This window comes from Ictalurus punctatus, chromosome 10, assembly GCF_001660625.3.
Source record: "Ictalurus punctatus breed USDA103 chromosome 10, Coco_2.0, whole genome shotgun sequence".
NCBI classification, from domain to species: domain Eukaryota; kingdom Metazoa; phylum Chordata; class Actinopteri; order Siluriformes; family Ictaluridae; genus Ictalurus; species Ictalurus punctatus.
Window position 1 is genome coordinate 11,081,667 of NC_030425.2, and position 24,971 is coordinate 11,106,637.

At 39.2% G+C, this 24,971-nt stretch overlaps 1 pseudogene; it reads left to right on the forward strand.

Annotated features, from left to right (window-relative positions):
• Positions 1–24,971, forward strand: part of LOC128633726 (spermatogenesis-associated protein 16-like) — a 48,372-nt pseudogene extending 23,401 nt beyond the window's left edge.

Genomic DNA, 24,971 nt, shown 5'->3' on the forward strand with positions numbered 1-24,971 from the left:
GCAGCCCATAGTCCAACAGTTCTACTTTACCAACTGTGGAGAGTGTGAAGCCTAATGCAAGACAAGTGAAACCACTACACACTACAGCTGTTCATGTAATATCATATAGTGGCTGTATGTTCTTGAAGGAGATGCTTCTATACACAAGGTCACAGAAGGTCACATTCCTCCTACCTAAAGAGGAAGATCAATGCCTCCAGAGTCCCCACTCTTTCAAATCCACAATATTGTCACCCTCGACAGGGTAGGACAAACTGTGAAGCATTCAGAGCTCAAGGATTCCAGGCTGCACATGTCTAACAAAAGAATAAAGCATAAACATATCACAAGCGTATCAACAACAATATGGGGAGTGCCAATTATTTCAAATGGACTGACTCAGACAGTGTTGTTAGTCAAAGACTCAATTCAGTTTTGTGCAAACTAAACTCTGTATAAATCATCTTATTAATATTTATTCATTTGGCTGACCCCCCCACCCCCAACAAAGTGACAAATGAGAAAGGACACAACTGAGCACTTGAAGGATTAGAGTGCTCTACTGGGATTTGAATTAACAACCTTCTGATAAGTAGCCCAAATGGTTAACCACTGAACCCCCTAGCATAGCAATTACAATACATGGCCACAACAGTTTATTCTCAAACAGCATTATTCACAAACACTAAGTAGCATTATGTAGCTTAATTTATAGAGTGTATACAGTCAAGTGCAAAAAATTGCCTACCATTAGGACAAAATAAAGAAGTTGTTCATCTATATTCAGTAACCACTTTATGTTAGTCAGAATGAAGGTGGATCCAGAGTGTATTCTGCGAAGACTGGGCGAAAGGTTGGAATACGCCACACATACTCACTCACGCCTTAGTCAAAGATATTTCATTTATAGCAACAAGATATAAATTTGTTATATATTACAGGTTATTATTATTCAATATCAGCTGCGGTAAGACTTTAATAATGAAATAAAAACTCAATGATATAATTGAAAACAAAAACAAAAAATAACTTCTATGCTTATCCTTTTGACAACCTCTGTCATATCCTCTAAGCTTTAATACTTAATTTAATACCTTTGCAGAAAAAAAACCCAAAAACAATTTAAAAAAATAAATAATTAATTAAATAAATAAAAATAAAAATAAAAAAACAAGCAGCTAGCTTCCTTTCTGAGAAAGCTGGAGCAAGTTTATGTGTGTAAAAATAAGAATGAGTAATGCTTTCCAAGAAATCATCCCACTGTTATGGCTGCCTACAAGCTCTGGCCTGACTGAATGTCAGGTCATCCATGCCCATGTTCAAGATATAAATCAAAGATGACTATTAGTACATCTCTATATACACCAAGCAAATATAGTCAGATTTAATCCTCCCAGGCACCATTGCTGAGTTTAAACTTACACTTCTTATTTCTGACATAATGTCTGTGGGCAGAGTTTCCCAAAAAACATTTCAACACTAAGATCAGTACTAAATAGAGCGAGCATTACATTGAACACTCTTTCTCCCAGTTAAGACTTCTTAACTGTTTCTTAACTTTGTGAATCTTTTGGGAAACAGTTCTGTTCAATTTTAGTTCCACTAGTTACTGAATAATAAGCTATATGATGAAAAACTAAATAATAGGATGAGCCCTTGAGGGATTTATATAATGAGGGAAATGTTACCTTTATTTCTAAAATACTTTAGAAAGTAAAGAAAAAAATACTGGTAATGTTTTCCATGTAAGAAAGAAAGCATGATGGGGCTTGGTGTTAAAGGAAGCAGAGTTACTGCTAGCACCCTGAAATTAATTATTTCCTATAACAGTGCTTTATTCCTGTTATATCACAGCAATTTGCAAGCGACTACCATTTTTTATTTATTAACAAATGACATTTCATGCTTTTGACCCATTTATCGTTCAATTTAATGTAGTGGAACATCCGCCAGACACATTAGCTCTTGTTGTCACTTACAGTACATTATAGCAGCTATAAACATGCATTCCCTCATCAGCCACTGCTTTTTTGTCACGTTTCAAAGGTAGATGCGGAAGCAATCACAGATATTCAAGGTTGTATTAAACAAACAAACAAACAAACAAACAAACAAACACACTTGGCAAAATACTGTGGCAAAATACAAATATGGCAGCATGGACAAACACATAGCTAGACAATTACATGAGACAAGGAAGCAGTGCAAACAGTGGCTATATATAGGTGTGCTCATTAAACAGAAACATGATACAGGTGCAGGTAGTCATGTGACAATGATGTAGTATGGAGCAGTGGCTGCTGGGAAATGAAGTTCAGAGTTACCTCCATGATACATTACATTTTTTCATTCTCTTGCAGATATTTAGGCAAAAACACAGCTTGTCATGTTACCAAGAAATTAGTATGCCAAAATCTTGAATAACAAAGCCCTTCCTGTGGTGGAAAACATACTCACTGTTAAAAATGCTAGCACTTGAGACTCTTTCCATAAATGGTAAATAAATGTCTCCTTACAGATCACGTTACCATATAAACAATACAAATATATGGGTTTTTTTTTCATAAATAATAACCCCCTTTTCTCCAGTTGTGAACGAGTTGTTACTATAGAAACAATAGCATATTAGAGTAAGCCCATTAAAATTAACTACATTATTTAAATTACAGCAAGCACTCTGCAGTACTGTCTGAGCTATGCTGTTACAGAAGATTCATTAACACCTTCTAACCAATCAGATTCAAGGATTAACCAGCAATGTGGTATAAGATGTGAGAGAAAGTGTTTTTCCACTATGTATCATGTTTACTACCTGTCAAACATGAGCAGATGTTTTCAGTTGACATACATGTTCCTGCTGTTTAATCTCCCAGTGCAAACACATTTAAAGTAAAACTTGCAATGCGACTTCAAGCGCTTCATCTTAAGAAACGTTATACAGCCACTGCAGCAGAAAGACCCAACATACCTTCCTGCTGTCAAAGAGCGTTTTATATCTTCTGGAAGTGCCGTACAACTGTGCTTTAAGGCTTCTGAGACATTCAATACCTTTTCATAATGCATATCCATTTTGGGCCAGACCATGCTGAACAGTTGAAAGTAACTCCTGTTCTAGATCTTTTTTTATTATTATCAAATTCCACTTGTCTACTGTGGGCTTTGCATCATCTATTTATTGCTGAATTCCGCCTGCCAAAACGTCAGCGACTCGCTGTCATTTTTTATCACAACTGAGTATTGTCTGAGCAATGGCTCAATCAATGAATATAAAGAAGGTCTTTCTCCGGAGGGTATATGTGAAGCCTTGGTCATCGTATCTTAAATACAGAAGGAGATATTTTGTATGAGTGTTAAAGTTATGTTCTTTATAATTAAGTGTAACACTCTGTTGCTCAGTCATCAAAATGTTGGGCATAACAAATCAAATATCGTATGAAAGTGAAATATTATGTAATCACATGAAGTGTTTGATTCATTTCGATGGTCTGTGTTTGGGTGTTTGGATATAGAAGAGTCTCTGGAGATTTCAGGGATAAAGCAATACTCAAACATAATAATGTGTTCCCTCTTCACTTCAAGTGAATTAGAATGGAAGAATGGAGACAGATTAGACTCGGAACTTCCTGATGCCACTCACTATGATGTAATCAGTGCTATTTTAGCATTGAGAAGAAAGCTATTCTTTCCTTAAGAAAGGCTTACACCACAATGATGGCTCTGTGGTTGCTGCCAGAGCAATTTAAGTGAACTCTTGAAGCTTGGCACATTAAATACACAGTAGGATAGGCAAGCCATAAAATCACATCTTATATAATCGCATCGTGCATTATGCTCATTTGCGACTATTTTAGGATTTAATCATTTGGAAATCAAATGGGCTTGTTAAGACTAGGGATTCACAATTTTCCATCTCTCCAGCACTCTGCTTCCATCTCTTTTCCCCTTAGCGGTTGTTGGAAGAGCCTATTTACATGAAGAAGGATGTTTCCATCTTGTACAGTCTGTGCTATGGGAAACCTACCAGAGAAGCAACCCAAAAAGCAGAGCAAACCTTCAAGAAGCTGCACCCCACCTTCACTGCTTACATCCATCCATCTTCTATACTGCTTATCCTTCCTTCAGGGTCACGGGGAATGTGGAGCCTATCCCAGGAAGTATCGGGCATAAGGCAGGGTACACCCTGGACAGGGTGTCAGTCCATCGCACGGCACAATCACATACACACTCACACAACCATTCATACACTACGGACACTTTGGACATGCCAATCAGCCTACCATGCATGTCTTTGGACTGGGGGAGGAAACCGGAGTAACTGGAAGAAACCCCCGCAGTACAGGGTGCCATTGCTTACAGCTGCAATCAAAATTATTCAACCCCCACTGCAAATCAGGTGTATTGTCAAAATTTACAGACTTTCACCTGTTTGCAATGAACAAATCAAACAAAAGCAACTGAAATAGTTCAATACAGTGAATGCTTCATATGGTTTCCCCAAATTCAACTGAAAATGCAACTTATAATGATTTCTCCAGTTTCATAATTATTTAACTCCCTGAATAGAATTCCTCACAACAGCACAAATATGCAAAACAGGTATTGTCTCAAACACACCTTATGCAAATAATCAAGGGCTTCATTAGTTACACCAGGTGAGCTTGAGCTGAAACACATGAAATACCTGAACTGGCTAGGGGCAGAAAATTCATGACATACCTGGACAGGGCAGGAAAGAAAGATATCAATGGGCGCAACCAGATTTCTGAGAAGGCAGGCTGTGAAAAACCCTCGAGTGACTGCAAAATACCCGCAACAAAACGTGGTGGCAAGAGGCACTGAGGTTTCACTGAGCACAGAAGGTTTCCATGCCAGAACTCTGAGACATACACCACTACTGACCCAAAAGCACAAGAAAAGTCGCCTCAAAATTATATAAATATGCCACAGAAGTTTTGTGATTCTGTTCTATAGAGCGATGAAATAAAACTGGAATTTTTCGGCACGATGGATTAGCAGTATGTCTGGAGGAGGAAGAATGAAGAACGAACACACTGTCCACAGTCAAGCATGGTGGAGGATCGGTGATGCTCTGGGGCTGCTTTGCATCCTAACAGGAAATCCTAGAAGAAAATGTCATGCCATCTGTGAGGAAGCAGAAGCTAGGGTGACATTGGACTGTCCAATACGACAATGGTCCCAAGCATACTTCAAATTCCACCAAGACTTGGTTGCAGAAGTAGTCCTGGAAAGTTCACCAGGGCCATCACAGTCACCTGACTTGAACACAATAGAAAATCTCTGGTGGGATTTGAAGAAGATGGTTTCAGCACACAAACCTAAGAATATTACTGAACTGGAGGCCATTGCTCATGATGAATGGGCTAAGATTCCTCAGGAGTGCTGCCAGAAGCTGGTGTCTGGCTATGCATCTCGTTTGCAGCAGGTCATAACAGCACAAGGATGTTCTACTAAGTATTAAAGATGCTTGCCATAAAGGGGTAGAATAATTATGAAACTGGAGAAGTCATTGTAAGTTGTATTTTCAGTTGAATTTGGGGAAACCACTTGAAGCATTCACTGTGTTGAACTATTTCAATTGCTATTGTTTGATTTATTCACTTCAAACAGCTGAAAGTCTGTACATTTTGACAATACACCTGATTTGCAATGGGGGTTGAAAAATTTTGATTGCAACTGTATATCTTGACTGGTATGAAAAGCATTTTAAAACATTTTCTTCTTACGTCTTGCCATGCTGTATTTTTGGACCCTAATTCAGGTGTTGCCTCAGCAGCAGGTTGTGAGTGAAAGCAATTTGTGCAGAGGCACTAATAAGAATTAACACTCTCTCAACCAAGCATATCTCCTTCAATTAGCCAGCTCAACCATTTTTCCATCATTTAAAAAAAAACTATAATTCGCCATCCAGTGCACATCAGCCACCCCCACTCTGACCTTGAGTATGGCTGCTTTCATTAGCCAAGCTGCTTCAGTCTACAGGTCATGTTTCAATTTTGTAGGTGTCTGGGGGGACGGACACCTTAACTGGACTTAAATGACGACTATTCGGCTGTATGCATGTGATCACATGTTGGCTGCTCTTTAAAACAATGATACAGGTGATAAGCACTCAAGAATGGAGAGCACACAGGCCTCACACGGAGGCCTGAAAGTTAACAGCCTCACACTATTTTCTTTTACTTTACTATATAAAAAATAAACGTAAATATGTGCATGAAAATTGGCTGCCGTCGGCAAATGGTGCCACTTTTTAATCTCACAAATCAGTGTACTGGTACTTTGAAGAAAGCAACATTTTGCAAATGTTATGCTTTGGTGCATTAGGATCAAAGCATCCAACATGCACCTCGGGGATACTGTTCATAATGTCTGTGAAAGGATTTTTGAAAGCTTTGTAGAATATTGAAAAGACATTAAACTATTGAAAGTCAGGGTGTACAAATCTCCTGGCCTAGCTGGAAACATTTTTGCAGAATGAGTTAACGCTGTATATAAATTGCAGTAGATTAAATCATCCAAATCCTTTTGACTTGGGTTGAAAAACCTTAAATTTGAAGGATAGGGTGCTTACAATTTTTAACAAATTGCATTAACTGAAATTCGGTCATTTTCAGAAAGATGCCTCTGCATTTTATGTAGCACTTTATTTCTGCCCAAAAGAGATGACACATGTCACCTTTTGCTCCATTCATTTCAGCAAGTGAAGCTCCCTGGAGGATGCATCCATTCCCCCACTGGCTGCCATGTCAGCGGTCTAGTTCCCTGGAGAGACAGTCTCCTATCCGTTTTCTCTTCTTTAGCACATTAACTAAGGCATTCTGCTCACCAGAGTGAGAAAAATCATCCCCAGTAACAACTCAAATATGGGACACATTTCAAACCATGCTGAATGTATGTTTATTTCAGCATTTTACATACAAGCTCTGATGTGCCTCATTCCAATTAATTACGCATATTTCTTACTGCACCTTTTAAACTCACTTTGGGTGCAATTTAATATGTGAATCTGCTATATACACCATGTCTGCCTGTGAAGTTGGTTTTCATGTTAAAGCTTGTAGTGCCCTTGGTCACCAGTTCTGTTTACTTGCAAGAGAAAAATCCCTCCAACAAGCTCAAATAAAAGAAGAAGAAAAAAAAACAATAGCTCCCTCATGAGCCCTTAAGATACAATATGAAAGTTATGTGTATAAGTCAGTGTGTGTTTTAGTGTCATCCTCATGAAATGTGGGTTTAAAATATAGTTTTCTGCTTTGTTCCATTCACACTTATAGCCTTCAAACAGTTTTTTTTTTATTTTTATTTTTTTAACCAGGATACACATATTCGCATTTACCATGGCGTAACAATGGAATTGGTGCAGTTGTGTTTCAAAGGCTAGTGTGTTAGTACTAAATAATGCGTTTTGTAAACTAGAGGTGTGCATCGGCATCAGAATCCTGTGGGGACCAAAAAAAAGTGATGAAAATGGGCATTTTTTTTTCATGTTTATAGTTTGTGACGCAGAACCATCTAAATCCATGAGAAAATGCATAATTCACAAGCGGGTACAAACATTAAAAATAATAACTAGGGGAGTACGCAGGATTGGTCAGAATACCTTTAGAAGTAGGTGGGAGAAAAGACACCTCTACTGTAAAACTACTGCACCATCTGATTAAGAATTTTGTCCTCATCACAAATGACCAACAGCACCTTCATTATTGAAAATAATTTTCATCATTCTTCTCATGTTCATTTAATTTGATTCTTTTGTCACTTTACTGTGTTAACATTTTAAATCAGCCGCCTAGATCTCAAACGTCAACCCTGTAATGTTAGCAGACATCTGATTTAGGTCTCCTGGATAATGGTTTGTGGAAAAGTTACAGTCAAAAGTTGTTGTTGTTGTTGTTGTTGTTTTTAATGATGTTCCAATAATGACATTGAGAGTGCACTCAGATAACATGTAAACAGTGTTTAGGTCTTAACTACTGTAAATCTATATATATTGGGAACATAGTGTACTCTTGAAACATTTTCATGGTGTTGGAAAGGATTTCCTTAGTACTGTTTACTGGGCCTTACAAAATAATGCTCTTATTACATGAGAAAATCATAATGAATCAATATAGCATGAGTAAGAGTTCTGTTCTTCTGAATAATGGCTGTAGGCATGAAGTCACCAGTAATCAGAGCTGTGCTGATATTCAGTACAACAGCATGATTATGAGTGTGATGTTGCTTTTATACAACAGTTCTATAAACAAGAAATGAATATCCAGTACATAACACTTCAGACACAATACGGCCAAATATTTGTTTATTTTTGTTCCGACAACAAAAATAGTTCCAGAAGAAGCCACAGATTGATAGTGTTGAGTGTTGTCATGTCAACGCACAAACTGACTGACAGCCCATACTGCCATAACAAACTACTGCTAGAATTGAAATTTTATGTAGTGAATACAGACAAGAGGAGTCATACAAACAGTGGGTGTTTTTTTTTTTATGTGATTTGATTCTTTTTCTCTTCATTCTGTGTATTTTAATCCTAGACCCTGATGGAAGGTACATGTTGCCTAAGACCACCTTCCTCAAGCTTCATCATGACTCTGGACTTCAAGCAGAAATGGGATGGGAACTTCTTGAACAAATTGCTCCACAGGAACTGTTCCACATTTACAGGTTGGATCGACCGTACTCTCACTAGTTTCATTTGAAAGTGTGAGTTCTGCAAGTGCACTGCACATCATCACACTCTGGGAATAATTTATTAAGGAACACTGTCAACAGTTTCAGCCTCTGTTACAGAATATAGCAGAATGTGCTTGCACTGCAGGTCCTGAATATGTAATACAAACTCAGTTTCAGCGAACAACATCTTCTGTATATACACACTGCCCTCCAGAATTGTAGGGAAACTTCAATAAAATTTGCAAAGATTAATATTTAACAAGTATAACATATGCAATAAGTGATACTTTGAGCTGAATTATTCAAGGACATTGTCTATTTCTATTTATTTATTTATTTTAAGTTCCATACACAAAAAGTATATTTTTTCTACAATACACTGGTTTCCAAAGTCTTGTCACCCTTACAATTAATATTTTGTGATACCTGCCCTGGAGAATAACGGCATCTTGGCCCTCTCTCCAATGCAGAAGTTCTTTTTCTATTTTTTATGTATGTGTACATGAACTTCCTTCTTCAATTCAGACCATGGGTTTTCAGTAGGGTTCAAATCCAGAGACAGAGATGCATTCATTGCAAAACACTGATTTTGTGTTTAATCGTTTGTGTGTAGATTTTGGACCTATGTTTGGCTCATTATCTTGTTGAAAGCTCTTTCTATGGCCAAATCTGAACCTCGGTCACCTTTTATCACTGAACATGATGGTGTGCATGACCTAAAACTTTGAATTTTCTGAACCCAACTCAGGGGCTGCATTTTATGAGCTTGTTGTTATGAAAGTGGCATTTAATAGTTGATTTTGAACCTTGACATCCACAAATAATCAACCTGTGCAATTCTAAAACTGTATTAGGGGACAGTGGGTTTATGGGTCCAAATCAAGGCAAATTTGCAGTCTCTTGTGAATATACAGTGTAAACCATAAACAACCAACGTTACAAGTACATACTGTACACAAGTATATACTGTATTGCTTATACATATTATCTCAGTTGGATATGATAGACTTAAAGTTCCTCTCAAAATTTCTTCCTCTTGTCTCAGGGAGGATTTAAAATTTTTTAAAGTTGTTTTGTGAGAATGTCCATTGTTTAGGGCGCTATATGAATAAATAAAAAATATTGAATTAAATTGAATGTATAATTCCTGGCAAATTTGTTTCATGTGAAACTTTTTGTTATGGTCGTGTTTGTGTTTAATGGTATTTTTAATTCATTTTTAATTTAATTGCTTAATGTATTTTATATCCATTGCCTGATTTGTGTAAATCAACAACTATTTCTCTGTTATGTTTAAAGTCCTTGGTGTATTCCATAGACTTTCTGTTTCTGTAATGAATGACAAAGGGGATTTTACATGCGTGCAAGCTCAAATTTATACCCCAGGGATGTGGCAAAGCATGTGATTAACAACAGAACTCCTGGTGACTGAGACCAAATCAAAAATAAAGTCATGTACATATAAAGGATAATAATAAATGATACTTTTGAGAGAAAAATTTGGTAGAAAAAGCTAAATAGTTTGTTTGAATGGAAATGTCAAGTTATTAAGTACAATGTTATGCGATAATTTTTTATGAAGGCTGCCATTAATTCTGGAGGACATGGACAATGTCCATGGACATGCCACAATACCTTTCTCAAATATACTACAAAATAATAATGTATTATCCCATGGAGAACTGAAAACCTCATGACCTCAGAGACCAAGGCACTACCTTTAAACATGGCAGAAACTGACCCACACATTTTTTTTCCCCATACAACCATCCAGAGATCACAGGGTCCAACTCAATATATTGACTAAAATGACATAAAAATTTCTTAATGAACCTGAGCGTGTGTGGAGCCAACAAAGCAGAGCGAGCCAGCCTTGGAGATGCACTGCTACTGGCCAGCTAGCAGAATGGGGTTAAAGAGATCTGCATAGCTCCAGCTATAGCTGAGATCGTGCTCTTCTAAGAGCAGGAAAATCAATGCGTTTGTGTAATGTATCAAAGACCGGGACTCCACATGGCTCTGTGAAGTAATCAGTCATCTGCAGGGGACTGTGGCAGCTTTCTTTTATTTATTTATTTATTTTCCTACCAAATGCCTGTGCCTACGTCTCTACTGCAGTCTTTGGTGAATATATTAAGAATAAATAACATATACATTAGCATTACCAATACATACTGTATTGTTTATAATATTCACTACTACCTTTTAAAGTAATTTATCACATAGCAATAGGACATAAACAGTGGTGGAAATACTATTGTCTGAGCTGCTGTTAGAAAATTAATCAAGGCCTTCTGACCAATCAGACTCAAGAATTCTTATGTTGTAAATAAATTTAACATTCCCAGAAATTGATTGGATTGAAAATGTCCATCCATCCATCTTCTATACCACTTATCCTTTTCAGGGTCATAGGGGGAACCTGAAGCCTATCCCAGGGAGCATCAGGCACAAGGTGGGGTACACCCTGGACAGGGTGCCAATCCATCTCAGGGCACAATCACATACACACTCACACACCCATTCATACACTACGGACACTTTAGACACGCCAATCAGCCTACCATACATGTCTTTGGACTGGGGGAGGAAACCGGAGTAACCGGAGGAAACCCCCGCAGCACGGGGAGAACATGCAAACTCCACACACACAGGGCCACGATGGGAATCGAAAGCCGCCGACCCTGGAGGTGTGAGACGAACGAGCTAACCACTAAGCCACCATGCGCCCGGATTGAAAATGTATGGAGTAAAAAGCTTTTTTTTTTTTTGAGTAACTGATTTTGTAAGTCATAAATCCAAAGAAGAGTAACTAAGAGTAACCACAAGATGGATTTATGCCACCAACATTTTGAGGACCTTCATGGCATGTGTGACACTTTAGGAAAGAAGATTATACCTGTGCTAGATTTTATCAAATGCACCAAGCTCGCTGTGGGTATACTGTTTCTTTTTTAAGTTTTTATCCAATCTTGGCTCTGGGAGAGAAGGGACATGGACATTTTTAAGTCACCTCACTCCTCACAGCATGAACTTATGCAGTGGAGGGGGAAAAAATCAGGACTGTGTTGAAAAGAGTAAAGTAGAATATCAGTCAGCTTGGGACACTTCAGTGGAATTTGGGGAAGAATTTGAAGCTGGTTCAAATAGAACTCCATCATGTTAACTTTACAGACAAGGTAGGATTTCATCTTTCCTTTGACCTGTGTTCCTTATGTAGTGAGATACATCCCACTGTATTCTCAAATGAAATTCTGATCTGATCCAGACATATTCACACTACAGGTCTTGTACATTAACATTTCTCTATAGAAAAAAAAAAAACCATATGCAGAATCCAAAAATCTGTGAATCTAAACACTAACATAGATCAAGTTTGCATTTCATTTGGTTGAACTCTCCAGGCGTTTATTCTAGAAGGTTGTGATTGAATTAGAGTTGTGACAGAAGCTGTATGAGCACCACAGAGACATGATGCTTATTGCATTAGTCACTCATTCTCAGGCAGAGCCAGGCAAAGGAAATTCCATTACCCCACTATTAAAAACAGAATCGATTTTATCTGAATTGTGAGCAACACATTCATTGCTTGAATAATGTGCCGCACTGAAATCAACCCAGATGCTCAAGTTCTTGAATTTCTCATTCCAGCCAGTCCTGTTCTTTGTTAAGTATTGAATTACACGAAATTACAAATGATCCAAAATATATCAATATTGAAGTAGTCGATGGCAATGAATAAATGATCACCGCAGGAAGAAAAAGTTAATTCCCATGCAAGTTCATGAGATTTACAAACACAGTATGTATATTCCATTCCATTGCAGTCCAGCTACAGAGAACATCTGCTGACAGAAGAAAAAAAAAACCATAAACGATTTATCTTTTTACTGATGCATGCTTACTAATGATAATGCAGCAAGTAACGAAACATTAGTAGTTCTGGTGATAAGGAAGCAAGTACACTGTAGATAATTACAAACGAGTCCTGATCATCCACTAGCCATCTTTCCCAATGCTGCATCATCCCAAAGTTCTCACATAGAGCCACTGATAGTGCACAGAAAAAATATATATATATATATTCAGCATGGGAAAGAACATCACTCGTAAAGAAAAAAGAAGTAGGACTTTCTCTTTCTTCTCTTTCTCCCTGGGTTATTGAAAGTAAAGCATGCAGGATGTCAAGCACACAGCAATAAATAAATAAATAAATAAATAAATAAACCTGGCCTGCCCCAAGGTCTGAGACAGCAGTGGGGAAAATGAAGCATGCTGGAGGATATGTATCCGTAATAAAACTGGCCATAAAGAGGATGAATGACAGCAGGGATAATAGCAGGCCAAGCTCACACTAAACAGGAGCAGAAGCTGAGCGCCGTTTAGATAACTAACCTCACCAGGCCAAAAAAGACCCATATAAAGAAATAAAGGAGGTTCGGGGGTCAACCATGAGAGAGTCCCAAAGAAGTAAGAAGGATGAAAGGGAATTGCGATATTTCAGCGTGATTTCTAGCCTTTAGTGGAAAGAATCCTATTTTTCTCAGCTTTCAGAAAGTACGCAGCAGGAGATGCTGAGAAAGACATGACGTAATGAACAGACTGGGAATGTAGAGCTGCTTTTCCAGCATGTTATTGGGTCAGCTGAAATGGCTCCAAGGGTGTCGCAGTGCCACAGAGCTGTCAGCTCAGCACCAAAGTGCCTATAGTTCACAAATGTGCATGCCATGATTATCATGAGTGCTGTTTGCCTGTTCCTCTTGTACTTAGTGTACATGCATCAGAATCAAAGTGCTTTTGGATGCATAATGAGGCATGCAATAGGTCTTAAATAGTATCTATGTATGTGTATACAACATGTATGTACAGTATGTGTGTATGTACAGTTTACATACACTCACAGAACACTTTATCAGGAACACTATAGTAATACTGGGTCGGGCCTCCCTTTGCGCTCAGAACAGCTCCAGTTCTTCATGGCATGGACTCCACAAGATGTTGGAAACATCCCTTTGAGATTCTAGTCCATGTTGACATGATTGCATCATGCAATTCCTGCAGATTGTTCAGGTGCACTTTCATGCTGTGAACCTCCCGTTCTACCACATCCCAAAGGAGTTCTACTGGATTCAGATACGGGGATTGGGAAGAACACTGAAGAACACTGAACTCGGTGCATTATCATGCAGGAAGAAGTCATTAGAAGATGGTAAATTGTGGCCATGAAGGAATGCACATGGTCAGCAACAATACTCAAATAGACTGTGGCATTCAAGTGATGATTGATTGGTATTCACGGCCATAAAGTGTGCCAAGAAAACATTCCCCACACCATTACACCACCTCCAAAAGCCTGGACTGTCGACACAAGGCAGGTTGGGTCCATGGACCCTACCATCTGTGTACTTCAGCAGAAACTGAGATTTATCAGACCAGGTTATGTTTTTCCGGTCTTCAACCGTACAGTTTTGGTGAACCTGTACCCACTGCAGCCTCAGCTTTCTGTTCTTGGCAGACAGAAGTGAGACCCAAAGTGGTCTTCTGCTGTTGTAGCCCATCCGTCTTAAGGTTCGACTTCTTGTGCATTCTGAGATACTTTTCTGATCACCACAATTGTACAGAGTGATTATCTGAGTTACTGTAGACTTTCTGTCAACTCGAACCAGACTAGCCATTCTCCATTGATCTCTCTCATCAACAAGGTGTTTCCATCCACAGAACTGCGGCTCACTGGATGTTTTTTTTTATTGCATCATTCTGAGTAAACTCTAGAGACTAGTGAAAATCCCAGGAGATCAACAGTTACAGAAATACTCAAACCTGCCCGTCTGGCACCAACAATCATGCCACAGTCAAAATCACTGAGATCACTATGTCTGCAAGATTTTATGCATTGCACTGCTGCCAAACGATTGGCTGATAATATAATTGCACATATGAGTAGGCATTCAGGTGTTCATGTGATAAATTTTTCTTCACATTTTAAATATTTTATTATAAGTCCCTGTGAATTTGATTTTACAGTAGAAATTATAACACATTAAATGAGCACCTTAATATAAAGCTGTGAAACATGCTTTACAGAACATTAATCAACACCTTCTGACCAATCAGATTGAAGAATACAACAGCTTTGTGGTATATAATGTGATATTAGCTGAAGAGCATGACATGTGTGTGAGTATGTGTGTGTGTTAGGCGGGGTTCTCTACAGGCTCAGGGGTGGTTGAGAGTCTTCAGGATGCTGATTGTTTCAGCTGAGGAGAGAGCAGGAGCATGTGCAGGTGCTGGAGCATACTCTAGCGGAGTTAGCATTAGCACCCTATCTCCAGGAAATCAGCTCATCTGACACCAGCCTGGTGAGTCATACAGTCACTCCATGCACAGGTGTCTCACCTCTTACATAACTATTGAACGGGATCACAACTACAGTGTCAGCCCTCATTCATTCAGGAACTAAACTCATTCTCCAGCTGAGCCAGGAGAAGGAAATCCTTTTATTTAACTACTGAAAACAAAACAGATTTTCTCTCTGCTGATGCAACATGGTGAATATGTGAATGAATGTTAGTTTTGTTCACCCAAGCATCTAAATTGTATTTTAAAATATAGATTTTTTTTCATCTCTATTATTTAACAATAGACAGAGTAAACCTCTTTACATGCTTGGGGAACCACATGATAGGACGTCTGATGTGACAAATGGAAGCATGTATATAAAAAAATGTAAGTAACTACATGTGCTAAAATCATCCTTTTGGTTGATTACAAACAAGGACAAACAAGGGACTCATGAACAATTATCACAAAACATAAAAACAGTCGATGATCATCCAGGTAACAACACACTATTAAGAAACAAGTGTATTAAGAATCAAGTATATGTAAACTTTTGAACTGGTTCATATGTAATTCAGTTATCAATATCATCAATAAAGATTGAGCCCATTCCAGAAGAAACCATGCAAGCCCAAGTCATGACACAACCCCACCGTGCTTGACTGATGAGCCTCTATGTTTTGGTTCATGAGGAGATGCTTTCTTTCTCCACACTTTGGTCTTTCCATCACTTTGGTAGAGGTTGATCTTGGTTCTAGAACTTTTGTGGCTCATCTCTGTATTTCTATGCGGAGTCCGATCTGGCTTTCTGATTCTTACTGCTGTTTTGCACCTTGTGGTATGTCCTGTATGTTTCTGCACTTGAAGTCTTCTTTGAACGGTCGATTGTGATACAGACTCCCATGCCCTGTGGAGGTTGTTGGTGATGTTAACTATTGTTTTGTGGTTTTTCTTCACAGCTTTTTGTCATTAACGACTATTTCCTTGGCTGGCCTATTCCATGTCTGGTTGTTAATACACCAGTGGTTTCTTTCTTTTTTAGGACTTTCCAAATAGTTGTCTTGGTTATGTCCAATGCTTGTGCAATGCCTCTGATAGATTTTCCCTCTTTTCTCAGCTTCAAAATGGCTTGTTTTTCACCCATAATCAGCTCTCTGATCTTCATGTTGGTTTATCCTTTCAAACAGCAAATGCAGACTTCACAGGCAAAACTAGGGCTCAAACCAAGAGTAGACATTCAGAGCTATTAATTCTTTAAACATTCAATTTAACATGGCACACCTGGGCAGCAAGAAACCCCTAGAAGTCAAATGTTCCAATATTTTCGATCACTTAAAAAAATCGGTGGGTTCAAATTAAAAGTGCCATGTTCTACGTTGTTTAACAAATCTTGATGTAACTATGAGGAAATGAAAGCTGAAATTCGAATCTGTCGTCTCATATTTATCTTTTGATCTTAAACCCAAATGTCTTCAATGTATAGCGGAAAGAATAGAATTGGCCTTGCAATACTTTCAGAGGACCTCCACTGTACTAACAGTCATTCTTAGTACAGAACTTTCTCACTACCGCTAAGCCACTCTCAATCACTGGACTTCCGTTTACACTCACCTGTTCACATCACACACACACACACACACACACACACACACTTACACTTTAAAAGAGATTTTCACTCACAAAGACTTTACTAAGCCTGTTTATCAGTGTGTTCGCGATTCTGGTTTTCGGACTTTGCTTGCTTCCTAGTTGACATGTTTTGATATTGCCCAGTTTATCCTGTTTGCTGATCATTTCACCTTGACCAGGTTTCTGCTAAACATTTTGTTCTGTCTGTCTCTTATGAAAAGCACTCAGCTGCAGTTGCATTGGTCTCAGCCGTCATTTCCATAACACTTTATGTATATGGGTCATTTTGACCAGAACATTTATTACATGCATTTTAAGACATAGTCTTCACTATGATTAGAATTATAGGATTATAATTAGAACTTGATAAATACCAGCCATTCCTAATATTTCACCTTGTTACCTTACACATAGAGATGTGCATGTGTGTTTAAAAAAATAATATCTATGGTCATTTGAGTAGCACAGAACATTTTAGGTTGCAAAAAATCTCTAGGTATTGTTCCACTTTAGTATATGGGTCATTTTGACCTGAACATGTAACACATGTATTTTAAGGATATGATCGTCCCTATGAAACTCATCCAGAATCAGGCTGGACAGCCTCCAGCCTCATCTTTACCATCCTTAACTAAGATCTGGAGCAGGTATTAAAGGGTGACTGCTGTTACAGAGCAGGATGAGCAAGTCCAACTGACACGCCCCGTTAGCATACAAAAAGGTTCTGAATTATGCATGCCAATAAGCAGAGCATTGTTTTGAACAGAGAACCTCAGCAGCACACACAGAGCGCACTGAGCATCTCACTGAGCCAAGAAGGGATATAGAGGGTGAAAGTTATTTATTTAAATAATTTTTTTTTTGTTGCACAGACAATATGAGAGCCAGGAAAAAATGGAGAGACAGAGAGAAATGAGGAGGAGGAAGAGGTGGTGTAAAGCTGGTTGTGGTACGCAGTGCTGACGTGCTATAATTGCCTCTTTACTAGATTAGTGTCACATCGCGGTGAGATTAGCCCAGATCAATGCAGTGTGATGTATGTGATATTGCAACTAAGTCTGCCATGAATAGGGAGCCATGGGGGCATCCAATTACTGGGCTGCTTATATGGGCTCAACAGAATAAAGCTCACAAAAGAATTGTACTGGAAAATTAGAAAAGACTCTATTTAAACAGAGCAGAGAGACAGAACTAGCATATACAAGCACCGCCATATTGGCGCCTACTATCCATAAACACTTTAATCTGAAGGAGAATAATTTGGACAAGGAGTACAACAACACCGGAGCCGATTTTCTTCCTTAGCTTTTATATTGTTGCCGGAGATGCTCAGTGCACCCTGTGCACGCTCTGGATATCTATAGCTGACCAGCTGAAATCCAAAATAAGCAGCTTAATGTTCTCTGTCTTCCTCTCTGGAGTCTTAATAATTCAGAACGCAGGGCACTTTGTTTTGAGTGCTGCTGGAGAAGATGGTTTTCTCTCTTTAACGTGGCACAGGGCAAGCCGAAATGTTAATAAAAAAAATAAATAAAAACTATAAAAAAAACAAAAAAACAAAACAGAGCCTAGAGGAGCCGCTTCCTTTTCCTGTTATTCACCACTTTTCCCTACCTCTCCCGCTGCAATCTGTCCATCCCATCGCGGCAGACAAATGGAGCTCAGCAGGCCTCATGTATATGACTTCCTCCTGGGCGCTGTGATGGACGAGTAGTGTTTGTCAATTTGTCTGTGTTGTCTGGCCCTCAAACCTTGTGAGAAAAATGCCCTCCCCCTCATCTTTCTCCCTCTGTCCTGGCAGCAACTGAAGGGATCGACATGGCAGTGCTCATTGTATGAGGAATGAGTTATAAAAATCAGCTGCCGACAAATGATTTTTTAATTAGCCTTTAAGGTGCTGTATTTAGAGAAGTTATGGCAGGCATGTGAATTGTGCTCTGATAGTCTTTATCTCCGCCCCACAGCTGCAGGCTCTAATAGCAGACACCATGGACACCCTTGAAGGCAAGCGGACTGATCAGGAACGTGTGTGGAATGCAATGCAAAAGGTAAACAGAGGCAGAAAGGTGGGGGGGGGGGGGTGACATCAAGTGTGTGCTAATGCCACATGTGCCCTCAAACACACACTTTTTGTTTTTCATGCACTTTGTCATTCGTGTGTGTGTGTGTGTGTGTGTGTGTGGTGGACGTTCCTTTTTGCATGACTGCCACCCCTGTTACAACTGCCTCAAGCTTCTGAACTTTCAAATGGCAAGCCTGTCAGATAAGGCCGTAGGCTATTTAATATTTCTATTCGGTCCAAATTATTTTCTCTTGCTTATTAACGTAGCTCTGGCATTTGAACTCGATATTTAGAGCAGGAAATAAAGCATTTTCTCCCAAGCAAGAAAACAAACTGCTGCATATTGTTGCTTTCAAATGGCCAGGAAACATGGAAACTTTTTTTTTTTTTTGGCTAGCAAGCCTAGTTGCTTTTCACTGACCCTACAGCTTGAGTGAGAGACTACTAAAGAATATTGAGTGCTGAACTCAATATGATGAAGATGGATTGTGTCAGCTGTGATGGAAGAATCTTGCTTTAAAATGCATGAACGGGCGTAAATAAGTTTTTCTTTGATGTAGAACTATGTTTGACATGCCGGGAATACTGTCTGTATTTTAAGATGGAGTTTAGGAGTTCTTTAAGAGTTCTTCATCTTGTTTAACTTTTATGTCCTGCATGCAGTATGCAAATATTCAAGAGACATTTCAATACCTGTGACACACTAAGTTGACATCGATGAAATGCACAAAGACCATAGCTGATGCACATATGCCAGCATGAAATGAGTTAACTCTCCACACCTGATGGTGGCAGTATTATGTATTCCATTTTTTAAAAATAAATAAATAAATAAATAAATACACAGTAGCAAAATAGTAAGTATAGTGACTAAGATTTTGAAATGTTGAGCATGAGTTGAAAATGAGTTTTGGAAATGGAATACTAGATGTGCTTCATTCAAGAGAGCTGGCAAGCATTGTGAATGTGGATCAATAAACCTAGCTAAGCTAGCTACACTAGCTGTGAGGTTCTGTTACATTAGTAATCTTTAAGCATGCAACAGCTTCTTACAATCTATAAACACACATTATTCGTTCATTTTGGTAACTGCTTTATCCTGATCAGCATCACCATGGATCCAGAGCCTATCCCTTTCCATTTCACTGAAGAAGACTAAATTGGGTTGCACTTCTGTCAGCAAAGAACAGGAATCTGAGGCTACAATGAGCACAGACTCAGTAAAACTACACAGTTGAAGATTGGAAAAAAGACCAAGTGTTTTTTCAGATCTATGCCTGCTGTAATATCAGATTTATCTGTTCATGGCTGACATGAGTGGAACCTGATGTGGTCTTCTGCTTTTGTTATCCATCTGTCTCAAAGTTTGACATGTTGTGCTTTTTGAGATGCTTGTAAACAATGGTTGTAAAGAGTGGTTATTTGAGTCTCTGTGGTGTTCCTGTCAGCTAAAATCAGTCTGACCATTCTCCTCTGACCTTTCTCATCAACAAGACATTTCCTCCTGCAGAACTGCTGCTGGATGTTTGTTTTTTATTTGATTGTTTGTTTCACTCTGTTTTGTGTAAGCTCTAGAGACTGTTGTATGTGAAAATCAGTCAAAATCACTGGGTGTGTCTCAACCAGTTCCTTGGTTCACTAGTCAGAGCACTGATCGGGGAGGCGGCCATTTTAAGGGATGTCTCAATCGCAAAATCCTTCCAGTGGACTGGAACGTTCACTCCCTAAAAAAAATCCCACAATGCACCACAAAAACCAGGGAGCATTGATGCTCACTATGTTATTTTACTGGAAATGACGTCATATTTTCTGAAGCCTCTCAGCTCAAAAAAAACGTGGGACGAGCCTTCGGCCATCTTCCGTGTAGAAATGTAAGTAGCTTGTTATCTCAAATGATTGCGTACTTTAGCGATGTTTAACTTTATTTGACATTCTATATACAGTTTGGTTGAGTCTAACGACATTTAAGTGTTTAATGCTTGCCTATGAGCTTGCTTGACATATTATGACAGAAAAACGTGTGCTGATGCTAACAAATTTATGTGACATATAAAATGTAATTATTTTTAAGTGTTTAATTTTTTGCTGATGTTTTACAATGTAAGTACGTAGCCATGTCACCGGTTATCAATGTCCCAATGTGTAGTGAGCCAGGGTGCTTAAGCTAGTTGAGACAAACCCACTGAGTTTGATGTGACCTGTATTTACATGATTTTATGTATCATGCTGCTGCTACCTGATTGGCTGACTGGAAAATTGAGCATGAATGAGCAGTTTTTACTTTCATCTTGCCAAAACGTTAATAGAATTTTGGTCTGACAAACAGAATTACGGGATTAGTTTGTCTGAGAAAGGTACTTGTGATTTGGTCACAATAAGGACTTCACAAATGACCACAAATGCAGCATCGCTCTGAAGCTGCCTTTCAATCAGAACATTGCTGAAGTATCTCCATTCCACTTCTGATTTGCTTGGCTGAACAGAGAGATCCATCTACTGCCAGTGCTGGACTCCATTTCAGCATTCTCACACAGTCCTAACACAAAATCTACAGCCGGCAATCAGCCACTGATGCTCGACAGTGTCTGATGTCCCGACAGCCAGCTTGGTTTGTCAGGGACTGCTGATTAGCAGTAAGGAGGTACAAATGTGCTAATCTTTAGTGCTGCTCATAGTGTTAAGCATGGATGTGAAAGCAGTTTGCAGGTTGTGACAGAGGTGATTAAGTTTAGCATGGAATCCTGTTTGTCTGTATGGAAGCAGTTAGAAGGTTTACACAATAGCCACGAGACGCTGTTAGTTTTGACAACTTAACAATTAAGTTCTGCTCAGGAACCTACAGACGCTGACAAGTTAGCTTTTGGGCAGTGTTTAGTATCTTAATCACACTGCAGACCTGATTGGGTGTGTTGGCTTTGGGCTGGGCTCCCAGGGGCCCTGCGGTGTCTGTGTCGTGATGGTGATGAATAGTGCTGAGCCTGGCGAGCTGACACTCACACACTCATAGCCAGTGCATCAGTGGGCCAGTTGCTCCTAGCCACAGCCAAGAGTTACTGATGGGTCTTATTAATCACCCCACCAGGCTCCGACACAATCACATACAGACACACACTCCTCGACAAGCAGGCCACATTTACTACAGAGATGTCCCATACATCATGTAATACCAGAGCTAACAGAGCCAAAAGGGCAGGGACAAATCTAACCAGAGATCAGCCATGGTTTAAATACTGAAAAGAGCAATGAGGGACTGGGCACATGAACAGACTGTGATCACATTTCAGGAACGAAGGCTGTGTGTCTTTTTTTCACTAATCAGCTCATAAACATTGTCTCACTGCATGATTATTACTGAATAGCATAAACAGCCTTTCTTGTGAACAGATGAATATATTTGCTATTTAGCTAAGCAACCAAGCCATTTGTTATTTTGCCATTATATATTTTTGATACACAATCAGGATTTCTGACCATTACAGCCCATCAACAGATAGCTTACGCCTCATAAAAAGCTGCATTTAAATGCTTATATTATTCAACTTATATTGTTGGCAAAAAATGGAACTAAAATCTAAATAATATCTTTGGCTCTGAATGAGCTTGCAAAATTTTTGCACACACAGCTTATTTAACAAACCAGGAATATAAGCGGTGTGTTCTTTGACAGTTACCCCAGTTAAGTCCTGGCTTACTGTTCAGTTATCAACCATGAAGCTTATTATGTAGTAGGCACTACGTGTTATGTAAGGAATAAAACACTTCAGGACTGGTGTAATGTGGCTTGACATGAAGCGGAGTTAACCAAAGTTGATTATTTTTCAATAACAGCATTTCCCAAAGTATTTCATTTCTCTTAAATTACAGCAGTTTGTCCGCAATGACAAATATAATTTTAAACTTTTATGCTATATTTAATGCTGTGGAACGTCCATGAGACAAGTTCATTCCTGTTATCACTTGTTATAGCAATATAGAGCTGTTCCTTCACCAGTCTCTTGACTGGCGCAAAGTCCTCTATCCTGAATATATTGTTGTGGTGGAAAACGTACTGTACATTACACTGACACTGGAGACTCGTATTAATCTAAGACCACCACATCTATGTGACAATGTCATGCACATTTTAATACTACCATTACACTCGAACAATAAAGATTTTATGATGAAACAGGTATGAGATAATGTCTTACCCAAGTTGATCTTCTGTAGATTGTTATCTAAGACTATAGCAAAAATTCCAAGTACTTGTTTTTCCTGAAGATTTTGCAGTATCCAGATGGAAAACCAGGGTCTTCAGCGTCAACACATCACCAGAACGTCTTCCATCTAAAAAGAAGTTCCATCTATGAAAGGATTATACAGAATTATACAGCTGTAGGGCTTTATTAATTTACACATATATTTGACTGAAGAATTCATCTTCAGTCTTCAAACTTCTCAGAACAGGGAACTGTGCTGAAATCGTTGTCTATTGTAATCCCATACGCTGCAGATGTGGTGGATAAAAGTCTAACGGAAAATTGCTGGAGTATTCCTTTAACATCAGAATTCATGGCTCCAAGCTTATGCATATATTCACTGATATTCTTCAACTTTCTTATGAGCTTGACCTTTCTATAGCATAAGGGCCATTGAAAGCTAAAGCACAATCCACCTCATAAACTTCATGGATCATGAAAGATCATGAATTAATTTATCTCTACATCATAGAAATTTCTAATCAGCGATCAAACCGCTTCATATACTTTCCTAGTAGTGGCCACCCTTGCTTTATGGAACCGTAGGCTGAGAGCATGGGAAATTTATGAAGCTTAGAAACACTGCCTGTGCAGAAATAAAACGGGAGTGAGGGTTGATTTCTCCTCATCCACGACTGTATTCGTGGGAAGCTAAATCAAAAGGTCTTTAGCTGACAAACACAAAGGCTGCGTTTTGACATGCTGTGGCCTACACCGAACTGTCTGTTTGCTTTGCTGAGCCATAGCATGCAGATTCTCAGGCTGCCTGGTCCATCAGCCTGAAATTAGTGCAATGAGCATCCATGAGCAGGAGAAATAACTGCGAGTAACACACCCCTGGGATGAGCCACCTTCATTTTTTTTTTTTTTTGGCCTTGTCTCTTAAAAGAGTGAAAGTGATGCATGGCTGGCGCTTTCATGCAGCAGTGCCCATAGATGGAGTCCAGAGATAAAAATAATCAAGGCTTCACAAAAAAACGGGAACTACCAAATCAAAGCAGTTGAGTACGCGGAAAATATTGCCAGAAAAACTGAGATGGGTTTTGAGAGCAGGCATCCCATCAGCAGGGGTGAATAATGCATTAGGTTTGTAGCGGGTACAGCCTGTGTTCTTGAGCTGTACAGACCTTGTGTTTTGGCTCCAGCTCTGACAGACGCTGGTGGCTTTGATGGGCATTTTGACAATTCTCAAATCAGAGAAGTGGCCTCCGGGCCAGCTCTGAAAATGTTTTGGCCGGAGCCTTGTGAAGCCCCGCCCTCTGCTGGTTGGTGCTTTTTCTTGTTCCTTTCCTCTGTCAAGCTCCCTCAGACACACACATAGAAACACAGCAGAGATGAGAGCTGTACATTAATAGAAGACCTAATGGTTGTTCACTTAGAGCCTGGTGCTAGTGTGTGTGTGAGACCACTCTCAGAAGAGGAAGAAGGAGTGCATTTAGGAGGTGAATTGACTGTTGAGTCCACTCTTGTGTCAAATTTATATCAGTGTCCAGGGGAAAGAAGCTCTCAAAACAGTGTCTTGGGCTGTATCCTGATGGCACTGGTAAACAGGCCGTCTAACCTTGCTCACACTCTCTTTCTGCTGCATTAGCTTTTCCTCCTCTGTTCATTGTTCTCTTTTTCTCTCGCCCCCTTCAATTTCAACGCTTTTCTTTTTCTACTGTCTCTGTATAGGCTTTTTCATTCATTTTCTCATTGTGCATTCACTTTCATGTTTCACTCCGCCTTCTGTTCTTTACTCAAAGCACAGACAAAAAAAACTATTCCCATGCTTGACTATCTCCTTCAGAATGAAGGAGAATGGGAAGCACTGCCCCATCCTACCATCTTCATGGGGTAATTAAGCCTCGAAGGGGATGAGAAAAGATGAGTCTATGGGTTGATCTTGATAGTTTTCCTACCGTTTTGTTTGCGTCGCTCTGTAGGTGGGACTGATTGAGGACTTGATCCATCAGTGGGAGAAGTCTTACTTGAAGAGTCAGGAAGGCTCACAACCCTGTCAGGAAACAGTGGAAGAAAGACAATGA